The sequence below is a fragment of the Poecilia reticulata genome, linkage group LG2 (assembly GCF_000633615.1).
Source record: "Poecilia reticulata strain Guanapo linkage group LG2, Guppy_female_1.0+MT, whole genome shotgun sequence".
Taxonomy (NCBI): Eukaryota; Metazoa; Chordata; class Actinopteri; order Cyprinodontiformes; family Poeciliidae; genus Poecilia; species Poecilia reticulata.
Window position 1 is genome coordinate 8,612,152 of NC_024332.1, and position 8,624 is coordinate 8,620,775.

An 8,624-nucleotide genomic window follows, 5' to 3' on the forward strand; every position below is an offset into this window, starting at 1 on the left:
TTTTTGTTTTTCTAAGGTACAAGGATCCCAAATCCACAACAATACATTTCTGGAATAGCTATCTCAAAACTCTGCCTTTTACCAGTAGTCACCAGTAAACTAGCCTATCTGACTCACCAGTGTTGGAAAACATACAAAAAAAAATAAAATAAAATAAAAACATGGCATTCATGCCCATTACAAGTGCATGTAAGCTTCCTATCACTACTGTAGCTTGTAGGGAAACTCTACATTCTCTGTACTGTAATTTAATCTAAATGTATATTGGTCACTGTGCAGACTATTGCTTTCACTGTGATTTACAAGTGAACAGCAGAAGCATTATAGCTTCAGCATAGTAAGAAAGGCCGCTGTAAGCATTAAAAGCTAAATCTATTTAAAGGAAACAATGTGAGTGGAACAAGAGTAGAAGTGCAGAGTCAGAGCAAAGAGAGTTCAGGCAGGAAACGCTCTTGTCAGAGACGAGTCTTTGGAAGGTTTTTAATGCACCAAGGAAGAGAATATGTTATAATGCTGTAAATTAGCTTCGTTTGGAGTCAAACTGAGTGGTCACCTGTGATGTGAGGGTTGAACATGTCACTGTAATTTAAAACCATGATGGTATACAGTAGTAAGGCAATTCATTTGGCAGTGCAGACCAAATTAAAAGTATCGGTGTGGGGCAGGAAAGCATATTTCAAAGGTCATGATGTGATCATGTGCAGAAGAAGTACAAACATCTAGAAAAAAACATTTAGAAAAGTTCAGTTCAATGTGCTTTTTGGTGTTTTGAAACTATGATGATATAAACAGGATTGTCCTTCTGTCAAACATTTGTGAACCTGAATAAAGAAACAAACATACATAACTTTGGTGTTTAATGTAGCATTTTTATGAACCGCAAAAACAATTTTGAGTTTAAAATTGTTACATGATGGTAGAAGTCCACCTTTTCACAGCTTAAAGATGGTAAAAAATTGACTGCAAATAAACTTTTGACTAAATCTAACATTTACAAATATGAACTTTTTGACAATGAGGGACCCCAACACAGAATCCTGTGGTACGCCATACTTAATAACTCTGCTGTAGCAGGATTAAGCATAACATGTAGATATCTAAATGGACTTGTTGCACCAATAATGGCATGTTAGTGGCTCTGATAGAGGATGCTCCACTCAACTGCGACAAATGAATCCAATAATTTAGAATTAGATAAATCTATGTTAAAATTGTTTTCAATAAGCAAGATTATGTTTGCTTATTGTGCAACAAATTTTATGTCAGAATAAGAAAAAAAAGCTTTGAACACTGTTGAGGTCAGCACAGGGACATCTTTGAGAGCCACGTTTTGCAGAAGAGCAGCAAGGTTAACGAGAAACCAGACCGAATGTCTCCAAACAGCACAGAATCGATGATTCAGCCTCTGCTGGCATGAAGGGCTAATCTACTAGCTTACAAAAAAAGATTTTTCTTCTATCCAGAATTTTCTAGACTTTTGTAAAAAAATTGGAGTGGCAGTCAGAAAACTGGCCTGCAGAGAAACCAAAAGTTTTCAACTGATTCCATTTACATTCAGGCAAGCTCTTCACCCCCAAAATTCACTCCAGGAAACAACCCAAAGAAAGACTTCTGAATCTATAAAACAAATTACCACCGGGTCACCTTTTCTGGTGGATGCTCAATAGCCCAAAAGTGCTACATTTTGTAAATAAAAACTTTTTATGTACTTGAAAACACTTTTTAAGTGTTTTTCCAGACAATTTAAAGTCATGCAAGTTAATTTTGTGTCCTTTAATATCCAGATCTTCTGGTTTTACCGTTTTAGCAGTTTGAACAGAACTTTATTCCACACTGAAAAAACAACATTATATTGCTAAACTATTGGATCATTACCTTCACATGTACACAGACTCTTTATCCGTCGGGTTTATTATGATGCTGGAAAACACAAACACTGAACCGCAAATAGGCGGCGGTCATCCACTGAAAAATCCTAAAATCTCTGGTTCATTTGGATGAATTTAAAAATAAAGCAGTTAAAAGTTAAAAAAAAGCACAAAAACTTTAGTTTTGAATTAAAGAAAAAAAAATTGCCCGCAAACTATTTTCGGTTCAAAGCTAATCCCAGGAGTAGAGCCAGCTGAAATATTCAGGTGCTCCAGTGTCATTTGATCTCTCTGCTTTGTCCAATAAAATTCCAATGTAAGCTTAGAAAGTGAACCGCTCTGGGGTTTAGAATGAACGCTTAGCCTAGCATTGCTTCAGCCATGCTCTTCTTTTACTTTTACATTACTAAATGTTYACTTAAAAGTATGGCTGGGGTTCATATCTTTATTTTCACATTAAAAACCACAAAATTATCTGCATGAATGAGASATTTTCATTTAATGAAAATGTCTCATTCATGCATATGCATATTTTCTTATGCATTTAAGAAAATATGCACAATGGGTTGATGAGGTCTGAGGATCTATCACAAGTGTGGAGTTCCAGCAAATAGAGAAAAAAGGATGAATGTTTAGGATTTTTTACTGATATCAATAATATGGACTCATATCATGAATACCACATGATTTTTAAATGTAATACCAGCTTTTAAAGMGGTTTGGTGTAGAATATTCACCAGTTATCCGCCATAAAAAGAAGGGAAAGTTAAGTTGGGGAGTTTACAGCGGTTTATTCAGGCGTCTCGTCTCGTCTGTTCTAAATGACTGAACCGACATTTATGGCAATAAAACTGACATCAGTTCAAACTGAGCTGCTTTTTGCTTCTAGCTACATTTGAAGCACAGAAATAATTAGACCAATTTGGCCACTWTATTACATGAAAGCTGCCTGTGTCAAGTAAAAAATGACAATAAAAATGCAATTAGCATGACAAAATAACATCAATTCGCAACAAAAGTTTGATCAACTCTAATTAGATTTCAGATGGATTCTGGATTCTTACAGCTGTCTCGTTTTCTGAGCAACAAGACACCTGTTCATTCTATTTATGCATATTAGAGTTTATTACTATATTCTACTGCCTACATTTGTTTCGTGTTGGAGGGGTTTTAAATTGTCACCCTCCTTCATAGATCTATGCAGACCCAWAAACTGGATAACAATCTAGTTTTCCAACAATCTAGTTTTCCACACAGTCTTTCACCTTAGCAAGTTATTAAGGTCTTCCAAAGGACAAGGTAAAGCGACTTGCTTGCTTCCTTCTGTCTGGCGGGAAAGAAAAGACGAGTGRAAATGTTGAAGTCCTCAGTTAAGTGGGAATGCAGGAGGATGAAACCAGGCGTGAAAAAGGCGTTAAGTAGCGTGGAGGAGCTACGGGGAGCAGCTCGCCTCGTCAGGAGGAAACCACGAGCACATAAAGSAGAGGATGGAGGAACGGCCATACACTGATCTCAAGTCACACATTTATGGATGATACACAAACCTTTAAAAGGTCCTTTCTCTTCTGTAGTATTTACACAGGGATAAAGATTTTGGTAAAACACAAGCCTGAAGTCCAATCTTATGGGTCCTCACCCATCAACACCCATAGATCTTTTAAACCAACACAGTTCGGAGCCTGTTCCGGTTCCTCAATTGGTCTTTTGCTAGAACTGTGACGTTGATGACGCAATCTGGTGGAAACGGGCGATGTTTGAAGGCACCCAAACCAAATCAGTACAAGAACGAGAGTTCTTTGTGTGGAAACATGCTTTGGGAGTAACTTCAGTGTCTGACAGGTTCTCTTCCCTCAGTGTCGCAACACAGTGGAACTGAGTGAGAATGAAGAACTGAGATTCAATGCAGAACATGACTTCAGATCACCTTTACAGCCTATCAATGGGTTGGGTCCAGTTGGAACCTTCACCAAGTTGGTCAAAAGTGGAACACCACCGATCAGCAGTTCATTAACGATGGCAGACAGAAGTCCTTGTAATGTTTGGCACTCAATGCCACATTGGCTGGTTGGTGTGGTCTGAAGAGGGTAACTGGAACTTTCCCAAAGTCATTGTCACATTCAAAGTCAATCACAACCACAGATGCTCCTAAGGTGTGGACTCGCGCTACATTGCAGGTTCTAGACTTTTCAGAATCGGCTGCTTTTTAGCTCACATGAAATGCTTTGATTCTTTTAAGAATGCAGTTGGATTATCTGTTAGATTAAGCCGACTAATCTGGATGAAGACATCTGGAGAGCTAAAATGTAGAGTTTGAGGTTCATAAAAAGTCAACTATAAGCTAAATTCCTTTACTCCTGACAGGATAAAGTCAGAACAGGATGCATTTTTGGAGAGTATAAATCAGTACAGTATTACAGTACTGGTAGTCAATGTTGTAAGATGTAATTTGTATGTTCTTAACTTATTTAACATATTTAGGTCTATATGTCTATCAAATTTCATGGGGTTTCATGAAAAATCCTCCAGTTGAGAAAAMGCAGTCTGCAAAAACTTTATACTGGGGGACAAAGACAGAAGAAAGAGACGTTAGGCTGAGTTTGAAGGGAACCAAAAGGTGAGGCGTCTGTTTCCAGAGGGAATGATAAGTGGCTGGCCCTGAAAGCAGGCACCATGSCGCCAGCGGACCTCCAAACAGCTCAACGGGCAGCGACAATGTGAGCGGAGTGGAGCCGGGAACTGGGACGGCTGCGATAAGGCGAGCGCACAATGGGCTGGGYGCAGGTGGCGCAGCTGGTGCAGGTGGCTGTCCGTCATGYGCCGCATGCTGCGCCGCAGATAGAAGGCAGGGCATTCCCAGCGCGCTGGCAGCCTCCAGAGCATGGCGCCTGCTTTGTCTGCTGCCTGTGTGAAGCAGGCAGGCCTCCTCCATCACACCACAGCCCAACAAATTCCGCTTTTATTCCCATTATCGGCGCTGAACGCCGAGGAGAAGCTGCGTCGGGATTATCACCTGAAGACAAAATGAGCTCCTGATGGCTACGGCAAGCGGCTTGGGTAGTTAATGAAGGCAGCAGGCGGATGTGACATAATGTGACAGGTATAACGGTGGCGCGGCAGCCGGGTGAAGGCCCATTTACTCCGCGCTCAGCCGATCCRCCGCCACGGAGCKGGAAAACCACCGCCTATCCATCAACCCCACCCCAACGCGTTTCTGTGTGCCGGTGTGGGAATCCTCCCGCTGGCGGGAGTGGATTTTTAAAACAATGTCGGAACTTCTCAGCGCTTGACATCTCCCCTGTCTCCACTTTTAATTATGCCTCAAGAAAAAAAAAAGAGAAAAGAAAAAATCCCAGTCTTCATGATCTCAGCTCCTTCCAAAATGTCACAGGCTGCGATGAAAGACCACCGCTGGCACATTTACATGAGCAAATGTCAATAATTTCTGCTGCTGCTTCACAGAATTAGAGAAACTGGGACAACTTCTTTGATTAGCGCCATAAAAATCAGCTCTTTTAAGGTGATTACAGGAAACAACAGCCTCTTGGTTGGGATTAATTAAGAAGGTTTAATTAAAGCCAGGGTGACAATCTGAGCATCAATTAGCAGCCCTGCACGTACATCAGTACGTACAGTAATAACAGTCTCAGGCTCAGACAGGTGACAACAATGAGGACACCTGGTTCTGAAGCCTGCTGCTTCCCGCCTCGCTGCAGCCTCCAGAGTACCAGCTGATGATTAGCACAGCTAGAGACGGAGAATCGTCCTGGTCCAACCTGCTGCTGGAAACCGCCGAGGGCCCAGAGCAGGACAGCAGAGCATCACACTGCCACCACCGTGCTCATCAGTAGGTTACTGTTTTTCTGAAATCCGGGTGCATTTTGTACTTGGCCTGTCACAAAAACAAATTTGCTGGTCAATAATTTGTCCCAAAAGTTTATTCTGGGACAAATACAACAATATTGTCTCAATATTCCTCAATATTGTTGCATTGAGACAATTTTCCAGTAATATGATGGTAATGGCATAATAACGTAAGAACACGTGATCAAAGATCAATAAGCTTTAAATAAAGAACATTTGACACTGGAACCGGAAGACATTTAAATAACAAAAATGAATAAACAAAACAACAGAAACAACAAATTAAATGAATTATGAGGTGTCTGGGAACAAAAATAATTGTCCTTCAAAAAAAAAAAGGGCTGGCTGAGACAAAAACACCAGAATGGAGACTTTTRTCATGTGGCAGGAAGAAGCTGGAATCAAACTTACAACCTTCCAATCACTAGATGTAAATGCGCCAATCAAATCACACACCTGGTCAGTCTGGATGTCTTTATTCCTTAATAAATGAAATCATATCTGAAAAAAAAATGCATGTTTAATCTGATTTTAACATGAGTTCTTCTGACTCTCACTCTCCYGGTCATTGGGTCAAGGTCAGRACGYGTCAACATCAAACTGTTGYGGATGTAAAATTGTTCAAAAATCTCTTCCTTTCCCTGGAACTAACGGATGTACAGTGTAGCCTTCCCTCCCATCTCTCCCCATAAACAGCGATTATTAATAAACAGAAAAAAAAAAACAGAGTGGAAATGAGTCCTGATTGTCTGACATGTGATGCTGCTGAAGGTCCGACTCTGGGAGGCCATGCTTGTTAGAGCAGAAATGGATTTGTGGAGCTCGAGTCCATCCTGTTCCTAATCGGCTGTTTGGAAAACTTGACTGAGTAAATCGGATTTGTTTGWGTTTGTTTGTGAATCCACAGAAACGCCATGAGTACGACTTATGAGGAGCGAGGGGAGCGATCCAATCAGGCCTTTATATCCACTGGATCAGGCAGGCGCCCCGTCACCCCCCCTCACCCCTCCTGCTGATCCTCACAGATAATTAGAACGACCCCAGAGGATTATCTCTCTTCCTTTAACTCACCACACACACACACACGCACCCCCCACCCCCGCCCCTTCACACACACACACTTTTTCTGCAGCGTCAGCAGAGACATGAAATTCTCCAGAGGTTCCACTTAAAACCACGCTAGCTRCTTTTGTTTTGCGGGTCGTCATGGAAACCGGCTTTTTCGGGGCAGCTTTTGGTCATCCAGCGTGACGCTGCGAGTTTGCATTATTAATAACACGGAAACATGGTCAGCCTGCTGACAGCTATAAATTCATAATAACTGTTTAATGCGTTTTAGAGGGAAAGTAAAAGGAAGCATCAATCATCGATGAAAATCTTTTTCATCTGCTTCATATCTGACATGGATCAAACCCAGTGGTTCAACATTTGTCAGGACAATATTCTTCAAATAATAATTAGAGCTGATTTACAATYCTTAAAAGTTGATATTCGCTCCTTCTGGAACACAAAAAGAATTTCAAACTAAATATATTCACTAGCTGCGCAACAAATACTGAAATAAAAACTGTTCATTTCATGATGAAGAGAATGTTGTTTTTCTGTTGTCGCGGGATGGAAGAWCGTTCTGATGTGTCGGAAATATYGGCTCAGATTGACCAGGACCTCCGGAATCACATCAAATAAACTCAGCGTTCCAAGAAAAGAAGCTTATACCAACYGTGAAGATCGGAGGAGGACGGTCATGATAGAGGGTGTCCTGATTTACTCCTGGGCAACTTTTTTTGTTTAGGAAGAAAAAGTCAGTCAGTAAAATCACTTTATGCTCTAGAAATACATTTAAAAACATTAAACAAAGAGTCAGATATCAACTGGGTTATGATTTTTACATGTGATTGTAGCAGGAAATATTAGTTTCAAATAAAAAAAATAAAAATACATCCCTTGAACTCACGATCAGCCAACAGAATAGGCAAAATTAAGGAAAATTCTGTCAAAAATAATATTTGATACAATAATTCATACTGTGTTGAGAATCAGCACCAGAACAAAAGACAAAGATCTCCTGAAGTCAAAACCCACAGAAACACGAGTCGGGCTGAACAGCCGCTCACTCTGAAAGCAACATGAAGCCAGACTGCAGCTTCACAATGAGATTCATTCCTGAAAGTTTTGGAATTATGATCACAAAGTCCTGGGACCTCATGCATAAAGGAGTGTGCAGTTTTCACACTAAAACTTGGCGTACAGAAAAATTTAGAGAAGTGCTGCGCAAAAAAAAAAATCCTTTTATTTTTATTTTCTTTATTTTGTGTTCGTGTTAGCTCATTATCTGAGGATAAATGCGGTTAAGATTTACGTTTAAACAATAAAATATTAAAATCCTGAAAAACATTGGGTTTGATGCTTCTTGGTCTACATAACACCGAATGTAGTCAGATTTCATTGTATTTAGGTGAGTTTTGACTCTTTGTAGTTTGATATTGTCCACAGAAAAAGTTTGCGTGGCTGCTGCACATTTTCACGGCGGGGAAAAAGTGTGCATATATTTACGCACACTTTGACACAAAGTAAATTTTTATACATGCCGACTTGTGTGTAAAATATGGCGGGGCACATTTTTTGTGCGCACACATGCTTTATGCATGAGGCCCCTTATCTCAATAAAAAACAATAAAAAAAAATAAATAAAAATCTTCTTTTTCATCATTGGTGGCAGTTTGGACAGAATTTTAGGTAAAAACTGCAAAAACTCTCTTCTCTCGCAGATCTATAGATCTATGAGACATCAGGATGATAAATGTGAGCATTCTTCCTCCTGATGGTTTGATCCAAAGGACAGATGTCATCCTCCTGTAGGAGGAGGAGGAGGAGGAGGAGGAGGAGGAGGAGGAG

At 40.3% G+C, this 8,624-nt stretch overlaps 1 protein-coding gene and 1 long non-coding RNA gene across 2 annotated transcripts in view; both read right to left on the reverse strand.

Moving 5' to 3' along the window:
* LOC103476823 (receptor tyrosine-protein kinase erbB-4) overlaps positions 1–8,624 on the reverse strand; it is a 112,467-nt gene that overhangs the window by 26,434 nt on the left and 77,409 nt on the right. The window lies entirely within an intron of this gene.
* Positions 5,414–8,624, reverse strand: part of LOC103473426 (uncharacterized) — a 7,311-nt gene continuing 4,100 nt past the window's right edge. The window contains exon 2 of the long non-coding RNA XR_535023.2: positions 5,414–5,757. This is a non-coding gene — a long non-coding RNA (uncharacterized LOC103473426). The remainder of the gene's footprint in view (positions 5,758–8,624) is intronic.